The 12,730-nt window shown below is 40.6% G+C and overlaps 1 protein-coding gene across 5 annotated transcripts in view; it reads right to left on the bottom strand.

Moving 5' to 3' along the window:
- Positions 1 to 12,730, bottom strand: part of HDAC4 (histone deacetylase 4) — a 1,180,658-nt gene that overhangs the window by 1,085,132 nt on the left and 82,796 nt on the right. For all 5 annotated transcript variants that reach the window (XM_068226410.1, XM_068226411.1, XM_067142123.2 and 2 more), the window contains exon 2: positions 1,246 to 1,397. The gene's annotated coding sequence lies outside the window, so the exon portion shown is untranslated. The remainder of the gene's footprint in view (positions 1 to 1,245; positions 1,398 to 12,730) is intronic.

Genomic DNA, 12,730 nt, shown 5'->3' with positions numbered 1-12,730 from the left:
TGAGGATCCAACCAGCCTCTGGGCTGATGACCTAACAGACACAGACATGAGGGAAAAATACTGTTCCTACCCAGTTTCTCCTGTCTAATTTCTGTTCCAAGTCAAAATATATAACTGAAATATCGACCCCAAGAGAAATACAGTAGTAGAAAGTTTATGTAGAGTTGCAGGACTAAAGATAACAGAAATAACTGACATATGTATCGCAAGAAAAAGTGATGCACTAACAGAAGAAGGTAGGCCCTACACGATTTTGCTTGATGTTTCACGTTTAGGACGTAGGGATATCGTGGAGAACAGTCCTATCTACTAAGCGAGAGAGAGAGATCCCGTTACGTGGATGAAGATATTGGGAAACCACAGATAATAATTTCCAGGATGGAAGAGATTGAAAATAGAACTCCTTTAACTTCTCAGTTATCCTCATAAAGCCAAGCGCAGCCAGTTCCAAATCCGGAAATGCAACATGGAACAACCGGAACAAATAGACTATTGTAGCGGCTGTAAATAATAATAATAATAATAATAATAATAATAATAATAATAATAATAATAATAATAATAACAATGAAAAACCTACAACCTGTTTTCCAGTCTTTGACCAAGTCAGGGATAGAATGAATGAAGCCTCTATCTTGCGGCGAGGATAGGAATTGTGCCGGCTGTCGAGGCCTGTCGCACTCCTCTGGGGCAATGAATAATGACTGATAGATGAAATGAAACGACAGTGGAGTTTGTTGCTGGAATGAAAGATGACAGGGAAAACCGGAGTACCCGGAGAAAAACCTGTCCCGCCTCCGCATTGTCCAGCACAAATCACATGGGGTGACCCGGATTTGAACCACGGAACCCAGCGCTGAGAGGCCGACGCGCTGCCGCTTGAGCCAGTAAATCTACCCACACCTTCAAATACAACCGGACTGAGCCAGGATCGAACCTGCCAAGTTGGGCTCAGAAGGCCAGCGCTTCAACGCCTGAGCCACTCAGACTGGCACCTGAAGTTTGAAAATGAACGATTGTATGATTAAAGAGAAAACAACTACTTACCTGTAAATTGACAAGGAAGAACAACAATGTGAGATCTAAATAAGCACACAATCATTATAATTGATAACTTCAAACTACTCATTTACCGGTCATAACCTGATAATGACTCCACAGGTATAGAAATAACACCCGTAGGCGACATTTACTCAGTTGAATCAAGGAAGAGAGAATATGAAAAATGTTGCTCGCCGGACTTACATTTATACGTAGAATCCGAACCACACGGACGTGACTTTCCATTTCGAAAGTCTCATATGCACTGAATAGGATTTGAACTGCAGCTCCCTTGGTGAGGTGACTTAGCGACGCTGTCACCGGGTTGTCACGCTCGTGCTATTTTCATGGAGAACCTGGATTAAATACAATTTAATTGTGAGGACATAAGCAAAATGGTAATGATCAGCAAATATGTACAAAAATAAATATTAATGTTACGTTCCATTCTTAAATATCTACGGAAGAGATCACTAAAGTAGATAAAAATTAATTAAACAAGGAAATCTCACTATAGAAAATATTTTCTTTCGTTAGATATAGTAGTGTTTGCTGCAGGCAAAACAAAGAGACATGGGTTCTTTCCCTTGTTAACGATTTGGGATAGGAAAGGGCTAAGAATGGGAAAGTACAGCGCCAGCATTTGCCTGGTGTGAAGATGAGGTAAGTGCGGAAAATCTCCAGGGCTGCCGACGATGGGAACTCACCCCCTCTCAAATGCAAGCGTACAACAAAACTATTCGTACCGCATAACCAAATGGCACAGTATACGAAGATGTAGAGCGTTTCGTAAAGTGCAAGAATATTCAACGTCTAAAAGAAATCTATATATATATATATATATAATAACTTGTCCTGACTGACTGACTGACTGACTGACTGACTCATCATCGCCGAGCCAAAACTACTGGATATAAAGAAATGAAATCTTGGGGATACATTCATATTAAGATGTAGGTGCTCGCTAAGAGGGGATTTTTGGATATTCCGTCGCTAAGGGGGTGAAAAGGGGGGTGACATTTTAAAATGAGTGTATCTATATCTTAAAACTTTAAAAGTTTACAGATGTAAAAATTGGTATTTAGAATCTTCTTTAAAAATAAGGAAACATGTATTCTTTTGTTATCAGAAAATCCCAATAGGAGGGGTGAAAAAGTGTGAAAAATTGGTTGAATGCCATTAATCAAGATACCGGTACTTATATCTCAGAAACTGAAAATATTACAGACCTCAAAATTGGCACAGTTGATCTCTATTAAAAATAAAGAAACACAATTTTTTTTGTTTTTGGAAAATCAAATTAATGGGGGGGGGGTTGAAAAGGGGGTGAAAATTTAAAACGGGTGTATATATATCTCAAAACTTTTAAAGCTTATAGGTGTAAAAATTAGTATTTAGAGTCTTCATTAAAAATAAAGGAACACGTACTTTTTTGTTTTCGGAAAATCCCAATACGAGGAATAAAAAGGGGTGAAAAAGAGGTTAAATGCCTTTAATTAGGATACATATATCTCAAAAACTGAAGATATTACAGACCTGAAAATTGGTGTTTGGGATCTCCTTTAAAAATAAAGAAACACGTACGTTTTGTTTTCGGAAAATGCAATTAATGGGGGGGGGGGTGAAAAGGGGGTGAATTTTTAAAATGAGTGTATCTATACCTCAAAACTGTTAAAGTATATAGATGTAAATATTGGTATTTAGAATCTCCTTTAAAAATAAAGAAACACGTATTTTTGTTTTCGGAAAATCCCAATAGGAAGGGTGGAAAAGGGTGAAAAATAGCTTGAATGCCTTAAATGGGGCTACTTATATTTCAGAACCTGAAGAAATTACAGACCTGAAAATTGATATTTGGGATATACTTTAAAAATAAAGAAACAGGTATTTTTCGTTTTTGGAAAATCCAAATAATTGGGTGTGAAAAGGGGGGTGAATTTTTAAAATGAGTGTATCTACATCTTAAAACTTTAAAAGTTTACAGATGTAAAAATTGGTATTTCTCCTTTAAAAATAAAGAAATTTGTACTTTTTGTTTTCGGAAAATCCCAATATGAGGGGTGAAAAAGGGGATGAATGCCTTTAATGAGGTTACTATATCTCAGAAACTGAAGATATTACAGACCTGATAATTGGTATTTGTGATTTCCTTTAAAAATAAAGAAACATTTTTTCCTTTTGGAAAATCCAAATAGTGGGGGGTGAAAAGGGGTGGATTTTTAAAATGTGTGTATCTGTATCTCAAAACTTTAAAAGTCTGTACATGTAAAAATTGATATTTGGAATTTCCTTTAAAATAAAGGAACACGTATTTTTTGTTTTCTCTAAATTCCAATAGGAGGGGTGCAAAAGGGTGAATAATGGGTTGAATGCCTTTAATGAGGATACATACATCTCAGAAACTGAAGGTATTACAGAACTGAAAATTTGTATATGGGATCTCCTTTAAAACTAAAGAAATACGTACTTTTTGTTTTTGAAATCCAATTAATGGCGGTTAAACAGGAGTGACAAGTTGGGGTGATTATTTTTGAAAGACTATATCTACAGAATATCTGAGAAACGTAAAATGTTACAGACGTAAAAATTGGTATTTGCAATCTCCTGTAAATGTAAAGAAATAAAAGTGATTTGTTTTTGGAAACTCCACTCAAGGGGAACCAAAAAGAGGGTGAAATTTTAAAATAAGAATTTCTACAGTATATCTGAAGAAACTTAACATGTTAATAGAAGTGAAAAATGGGATTTTTTATCTCTATTAAAAATAAAGAAACGCGTATTTTCAGTTTTCGGAAATACCACTTGCGTGGAGGGGGGGGGGGTAAATGTGACTGAAAATGGTGTTGAATTATTTTAATTAGGCTACTGATATCTCAAAAATGAAGATGTTACAGACGTGAAAATTGATATATGGAACGTGCTTTAAAAGTAAAGAAACACGTGTTCTCGGAAAATCCAATGAAGGGGGGGGGGGGTGTGTGTGTGAGAGAATTGAAAAATTAATTGACTTAATTGTACGAGAATACTTACATCTAATAAAAACTAAAGTTGTTACAGACGTAAAAATTTATATTTGGATATCCTTTAAAAACAAAGAAAAATGCGTTTTGGGGGAGAAATCATCGTAGAGGGGGGGGGGGAGTGAAAAGGAGTTGAATTCCTTCCATGAGGACACATAAATCAAAACTGAAGAAGTTAGAGTCGTGATAATTGGTATTTAGAAGATTCTTTACTATTAAAGAAACAAGTATTTTTTGCTGGAAAATTCACTTGGGGTGGAGGGATGGTGGGAGGATTGTGAAAGGAAGTGAAAAAAAGTGAATTATTTTTATGGTCATACTTATATCTCAAAACTGACCGAGCACGATAGCTGCAGTCGCTTAACTGCGGCCAGTATCCAGTATTCGGGAGATAGTATGTTCGAATCCCACTGTCGGCAGCCCTGAAAATGGTTTTCCGTGGTTTCCCATTTTCACACCAGGCAAATGCTGGGGCTGTACGTTAATTAAAGCCACGGCCGCTTCCTTCCGACTCCTAGCCCTTTCCTGTCCCATCGTCGCCGTAAGACCTATCTGTGTCGGGGCGACGTAAAACAACTAGTAAAAAATAAAAATGAAGGACCTTTTTGTCTCCCGGTTACAAAGGGCTTGAAATGACACAATACGGGAACGAATCACGGCACAGAAATAGAGACCTGATTGTTTAGAAGGGATGGCACAGAACATATTGAAATTCTGTAAATACCAAAATCCCTCTAAGGATTTACGACGGCCACCTAGGCCACGTAAATGCAGAGGCTACTTACTTGATATCGAAAATTAAAATATTAATATTTGGCAGTTAAATGCAGTACATTGGTATACGGTCTCTATGAACCAAGGGGTCTTAAGAATGCCATTCACCTTCCACCGAATGACAATGTATCTTCACTTTACTCCTTCCATTCTTGCAATAATTCACTATTTATTTCAAATCGTTATAATTTTTTTCATGGCTTGTACAATGAGTATACAGTAGATTCTACTTAAATAGGTCATAGTTTACAAGTATTCAAATGATCAAGAAATTATTGAAAACGCTTAAAAGTAAATGTGTGTGTGACTAGTTTTATAAGTTGAATACGTCTTTTAAATTATTTTGTACACACTGAACGCCCTTCTAAACGTATCAAAAGTCCATTGTGTAGTCGCTATGACATCTCTTTTTCCGGGAGTGTATTCAAGAATTTCAGAATTGGTAAGTGTTACCGAGTTTTAGTGGTAGGTAGAGGTGAAAGAAGGTGCGGGCGTGAACGGGTCTCAAACTACGGAATCAAAGTTAATGTAAAATTTAACAAGGTTATATTTTCTTTTTAAAATGACGAAATAACAAGCATTGCAGGTACAGAGTAGCAAGTCAACAAAATGTATGTACAATATTTACTAGATTTGGGCTCAGCGCCCTTGCTTCACAATTCGTGGGCAATCAGCCCAACCTTACTTCAAAATAAGTTTTACCAGAGGGGCAGAAAACCCCATTCATGTTCAGGAACATTTGCTCCAAATTACACTGAAAAGCCTCCACGAGGCATACAACACTCGATTTTCGGAAAAAGAGCCACTCGCTCTCAACTCTAAGCCTCTCAAAGGCCACACCAAACTCCACCTTCAAGTTGTCCTCACTGGACATAGACACAGGGGTAAAATACCCAACCTACTGAGGTCTATTAAATGAAAAGGGGTAATTACATGACCTCCAAAATAACAATTTGAGAGGAGGCGATCTGCACTCCTAATACACTTTGTTTTTAAAAACCTAATCTGGCTCTAGGCCACTAATGCAAGGGCTAATCCCATACTACAGAGGTGACTTTAGAAAAGAACAATTTATTTTATGTTAACTAAGAATAGGTTGAGAAAAATAAGTTCACCTCAAAACAATATGATTGGGAACTCGAGAGGGTTAAGCACTCTCTATCCCGATATGCAGTTTAAAAGATGGAATAGATACAAGTTCCTTTACATTTTAGGGAAGGTTACATAATGGAAAAACTTCGGACCCGCCCCGAGAGTTAAACTGCTGAGCAAGCAAGAAAAGAAGTAATTAATCGGCCATTACCTGGTTGTTGACTGTCGCCGAAGAAAGAGGCGCTTCCCGCCCCCTGCTATGTACTTTACACACTGAAAGATGGAACAGAAGTGGCCCGGAGACCCTAAAATCAGCAGTTTATATCCTCTCGCGGAAGGTTCGAGGCGTTAGGGGAATGAAAACACCCTCCCACAAACTCTTTATTGGGTAGGATACAGCAACATATTCAAGTCGGGGGAAGATACCTCGGATTGGTCAGAAATTAATAAAAGAAATTCGGGATTGGTTAAGTACAAAACAAGGGGAAGGAGAGGGGTATACAGCCAACTTAAACAGTAACAGAAAGAAATTTAACAAGAAACAAACTTTTGAAATAAAAATTTCTCCAAAAAAAAAAAAAAAAGTTCTTTCACTCCGCACTAGGGTGCACTATTGTTGATCTTCAGTAGTGTCCTCTAGAAGAGAAAGTTCACACTTCTTACTACAAGCAAAACAAAATACGTCGAAAATGACACAGTTCAAAAACTCTAAAATTTCCAGGTAGTGACATCTTCTGAGAAACTTGAAAATTAATACCGTCAATAAAGTTCAGACTTCCTCCAGCAGAGGAGTTTCAACTGGCGCAACTTTTAAATTAGCGGCGTGGAGGTGTACCGCCCGGTACAGACCTCCCCCCCCAAAAGTTCCTCCAGGGGTGACACATGAAATTTGTTAGAAAACAAGGTCCAAGTTTTGATGTAGATATGGAGATTAATTGCCGAAAAATTTATAAGATTCTCTTAATGTGGTTTGATTCAGTTTCAAAATTTTGTTGTTGCAGGTGAAGTAAAGTCTTTATGGTTGTAGAAGTGGAATTCAGAAGATAAACTTTTAATACTTGAAAGTGAAGAAAAATTTTGCAAGGTCCACCAAATATTGCTGTTGAATTCCCAAGTGTAGTCATTGCTTATAGTAACTGTTCATGTAGTTGATGTTGATTAAGTTGGATGGCCAGACCGGCCGTTGCAGCTTGCGTCCAAAGGAGGCCGCTCGGACCCCTCAAGTACCCTGAGATACCGCTCGCCCGCACTATGAGGGGACCAGTGGTGTTGAAGCACGCCGCGCCCGCGATGAACATATACAGGCTGCGGGCAAGTAGCAGGTCGTGCGCCGCACATCAGCCTTGGCCGGGAGGAGAGCTCCGGCTCGCCGTGCACATGTCGTCCTCGCTGGGGTCGAGGGGGCCCTTCCTCTAGCCCAGTCGCGGCACGGCGCCACGCGGCTGCGGGGGCACTGAAACATTAAAACTAGGCGGCAGAATTGTTGGACCATCATCATTTTTTTGAGGGCACAGGCTCGGTGGAGAGGTTGAGGGGCCAGCGGCGTGCAGATATCCATGGCATTTAATATAAGCAAGCCACAGTGTGTATAGCAGGAGACGGGAGCGTGGTAATGGCCGTGGTAAGGACAGAATGGCAGTTTAACGGTGCGGGGAGGGTTTACAAAAATACTTACATATGAAACTAAATTTTATAGAAGGGGCAGAAAGCCTTAAAAGTGAAACTCAAAAAATATAACCTTCATATTCCTTTCAAATTATATGAAGCAAGTTGACACAAAATTTACACTGGTTTCACCTGTGACAGGTGAACCCTAAATATCCTCTCGGTGGCTGGATTACTTAATAACAACGTAACCGGCGTAAGAAAATCGAGAATGATACAAGGCCCATGAAATCTGGGGGCAAGCTTGCCCGCGGGAACAAAGTTCTTGACCATAACTTGGTCACCTACCTTCAAAGGGGTGGGTCTCCGTCCACGATCATACCTTTCCCTAACCTTTTCATGAGACACTTTAAGATTGGCTTTAGCCTTCTTCCAAAGATCTTTAATGTGGTCCGGATCTATTGTCTCGGGTAGAACGTCACTCAGAGACCAGAGGTTAGAGAGCGGCGTGTTGGGAACAAACTTGAACATCAAAGAGGCTGGAGTAAATTTATGTGATTCATGAACCGCCGAATTCAAAGCAAAAGCTAACCAATGCAGGGACGTATCCCACCTGGAATGATCTTCATGATGATGGGCAATAAGCGCGGACCTGAGATTACGGTTAACCCGTTCAGCCAGAGATGGTTGAGGGTAATAAGCAGAAGTAGTTACATGAGAGATGGACAAGTCGAAACAGAATTTACGAAAAAGATTAGATGTGAACGCCTTAGCATTATCAGACACAATATATTGGCACGGAACAAAAGAGGCAAAAATAGAATTTAAGCAAGTAATGGTAGACTGAGCAGTAGCCAGCTTAGTCGGAAATAACCAGGAAAATCTAGTAAAGCCATCTACGCATACAAAGATAAACTTGTTAGCATTTCCCTTAGACTGGGGGAAGGGTCCTACATAATCAATATACAGGCGTTCCATGGGGCGCGACGCTTGATGAGAAGACAAAAGGCCTACCTTGGTGGATATGGTTGGTTTACTAAGCAAACAGGGTTTGCAAGCCTACACTAGTTCACGGACTTCACCGTCCATACCTTTCCAGATGAACATTTCACGAATCCTCTCACGAGTTTTAAAGATTCCAAGATGCCCTCCTAATGGGGTCTCATGATAATACTTGAAGATCATAGGTACAAGAACAGCTGGAACGACAACTTTCATCATCTTATCATGCCTCGAGGGGCAACATAGAACACCATTCCTCAGAACATAAGGGACGACATGTTCCCCAGAAGAAAGGGTTTCCATTATCGGAGCCAGCGTCGGAACTTCACGTTGGTATTTCTCGATATCCCTAAAGAGCATGGGAACATCTGTTAAGATGGCATTAACATCAGATAGTATGGACTCGGAAGGTGATGAACTATCGACCGGTTCATGGGTCTCGACGTCGTTGGAAAACATACGGCTGAGTCCATCAGCAACAACATTTTCGGTACCTCTGATATGCCGGACATCGAATTGGAAGGCAGAAATACGGATGGCCCAACGGGCTATACGACCAGTACGACGCGGCCTACCTAAGACCCAGCTTAAGGCTTGATTATCTGTCTCCAGGTCAAATTTGACGTGTTCCAGATAGAGACGGAACTTCTCTAAGGCGAATAAGACTGCCAAACATTCGAGCTCATAGATGGAATACTTGGCTTCTTGAGCCGATAGAGTCCTAGATGCATAGGCGATGGGTCGCCTCCCTAGTTCAGTCTCTTGAAGAAGGACTGCCGCTACTGCTGACGACGACGCGTCGGTTTGGACGATGAATTTCTTCGAGAAATCAGGCATAGCAAGTACAGGGGCATTACAGAGAGCTAATTTAAGATCTTCAAAAGCGGCTTGTTGAGAAGGTCCCCACTCGAATTTGATGCCTTTCCTACGAAGAAGGTTTAAGGGTGCCGCTCTATTAGCGAAGTTAGGAATAAACTTCCTGAAGAAATTCACCATACCAATGAACCTGGCGATACCTTTAATGTCCTTGGGAGTTTAAAATCACGGATGGCCTGTGTTCTAGAATGATCGACTGCTACACCATCAGGTGACACAATATGCCCTAGGAATGACATAGAGGGCTTAGCAAAGGCAACCTTGGACAACTTGACAGTTAACCCAGCCTTACGAAGGCGATCGAGAACTTCTCGCAGATGATCTAGATGTTCTTCAAAAGTCTCTGAAAATACGACGACATCATCCAAGTAGTGATATAAGTACTCAAATTTGATGTCGGAGAAGACCCTATCTAGTAGCCTAGTGAGTACAGCTGCTCCCGTGGGGAGCCCGAAAGGCACGCGGTTGTATTCGTATAAGTTCCAGTCCGTGGCAAACGCTGTGAGGTGTTTAGACTCTTCGGCAAGGGGAATTTGATTATAGGCCTGATTCAGGTCCAAGATAGTAAAGAACTTGGCCTTACGGAACCATGAAAAACAAGAATGAAGGTCGGGAAGGGGCACAGATTGTAACACCACCTTCCGATTGAGAGCCCTATAATCAATGACAGGCCTGAAGCCTCCTTGGGGTTTCGGGACTAGAAAAATAGGCGAAGAATACGCCGACTTAGAGGGCCTAATAATACCATCCTTCAACATTTGATCGATGATTTCTTTCAATGCCTTCATTTTAGGTGGAAAACGGACAGGAATCGAATCCGTGACCTCAATTTTGTATTCAATAAGGCCAGTAACACCAAGAGTATCAGAGAACACCTCTGGAAATGACTGACATAATTTACGAATACTATCAGCCTGCTCCTCAGGTAGATGTCTAAGGTCTAACAACATCTCATCCTGGGTAGGCGAAATAGATGAACATGATACAGAATTACACTTTAACAAGGGAATTTTACAATTGGACGCAAACTTGAATGTGCACGACCTACTCTGGAGATCGAGCACAAGACCAGTGTGAGAAATGAAGTCCGCTCCCAGTATGATGGGGCAAGACAAGTGCTTAGCCACAAACAGTTTGATTTTCCATGTAAATTTAAAAATACGAATTTTGGCATTTACAGAACCTAGAATTTCTAATGGGGATGAATTAGCCGAAACATATTGAACAGGAGATGAATCATAGTCAGGTAATTTACAAACAGACTTAAATTTTGAATACCATAGGTCCGAAATAATTGAACAAACACTGCCTGAATCTAATAGAGCTGTTATAGGCTCGTTATTTAACTCAATCTTAAGAAAAGGAACAGGTGCGGGGGTATCCGCCGCAATCCTAAGACATTCTTTAGGGCATTCAAAAGATGAATTTGAAGACTGATCGTTCCCTGATTTCACGACCTTTTTGTCAGGGGCTGAGCCTTGGGAAGCAGAATTAGTCGACTCAGCCGAAGCCGCTAGTCACATTTTATTATTGGCATTGGTGGAATTTGCACCAGAAGTTGAGCAGGAGGGGGTGCTATTTGAGTTTGGGCAATTCTTGGCGATATGTGAGAAAGCCCCACATTTAAAACAGCCTTGTGATGAACCAGCCCCATTCCTTGTCCCACTCGACTTGATCAGTGGACACTTATTGCGAAGATGGTCAGGCGACCCGCAAGCATAACATTTACGGGAATTGACTGGTCGGCGAGGTGGAGGCCGAGGAATACTAAAAGAAGGAGGGGGTTCTTTCGCGACACGCAAAGAATCGGCGTATCTAACTCCTTCCGCTGAGACGGCCAATGCTTCAAGTTCAGAGAAAGTTTGCGGGCACGCCGCGAAACACAAATATGACCTATAGGGTGGTGAGATACCTTCCACAATGGCTTGTACAATCTGATCCTCAGGGAAGTGAAGAGCAAACACCCTAGTATAAAACTTAATGTCCTGTATGAAATCAGCCAAGTTTTCACATCCAAGCGTTATACACGGTAATAGTACTTCTGAATCAGAGATGACCTCGCGCGGGCGGGAATAAAATTTGCAAGCAAGTGTGCATGAAAATCTTCAATAGATGACTGTTCAGCTATGGCTCTTACTATTTTGTCAGAGAGAATACCAATTGCATAAGGATAGATAATTTGCAAAATTTGACATGGAGAAAGAGAAAACACAAGGGCATGATCCTGAAATTCAACTAGAAATCTTAAAAATGAAATTACGTCACTGGTGGTATTAACGGAAAACTTAGAGATACCTCTGAGCAACATTGCCAATGGATGAGGCAAGCTGCTAAACCCTGGTGACATAGTAGGTAAAGGTTTCAATGGCAAGGAAGTTAATTCAGAACGTACATTATTTAACGAGTTACGGCGTTCAGACTCGTCCAATGGGGCAGAGGTTGTTTGAGCAGCAATGGTTTTCCTATTTGCTTCTCCCTTAGGAGGCTCTTCCTCACTACCTACATTCACGGTGGTGGGTAGATCGCTTTTGGGAGGAACCTCCCCCGTTAACAATTGAGTGACCTTGCTAGACAATTCCGAAATATTTTCAAGCAGCGTACTAGCTTCCTTCTTCTGAACGTCATTCAGCTTTAGAGACAACAGATCGTTAACTCTATTTGAGAAATGATATAGCCTGGCTTGCACACGCTTAATTTGATTAGGAGAAGGATCATTTTCATCAAAAAAAAACTAACTACAGAGGCTAGCCCAGTAATATTCTCGACGATCGTGGAAAGAGAGTCGTCAATTTCTTTCTCTCCCAAGGTGGGGATGGAAATAGGCAACTCAAGGGACTCTCTAAGCTTGTTTGTGTCTATCGCAACCGTGCCTCCAGATTGCACATTTCTAATAGTCAATTCATAGATTAACTCCTCCTTGCGCAAATAGTTAAGATGGAGAACATCGCGAGGGCCGGGCATGATGACAGAACAATTTTGAAAAAAAAAATAAAAAAATTCCAGCAACTGAGAAAATTGTTAGAGTTCGGAACAAAACAATGTTTAGCCGTCAAAAGGAGCTAAATTGAGACCCATTCAACCACGCTCTGCTACCACTTGTTACCGAGTTTTAGTGGTAGGTAGAGGTGAAAGAAGATGCGGGCGTGAACGGGTCTCAAACTACGGAATCAAAGTTAATGTAAAATTTAACAAGGTTATATTTTCTTTTTAAAATGACGAAATAACAAGCATTGCAGGTACAGAGTAGCAAGTCAACAAAACGTATGTACAATATTTACTAGATTTGGGCTCAGCGCCCTTGCTTCACAATTCGTGGGCAA

The sequence above is a fragment of the Anabrus simplex genome, chromosome 2, assembly GCF_040414725.1.
Source record: "Anabrus simplex isolate iqAnaSimp1 chromosome 2, ASM4041472v1, whole genome shotgun sequence".
NCBI lineage: Eukaryota > Metazoa > Arthropoda > Insecta > Orthoptera > Tettigoniidae > Anabrus > Anabrus simplex.
The sequence above is the reverse complement of the archived record's forward strand: the minus strand, read 5'-3'. Positions and strand labels throughout refer to the sequence as shown.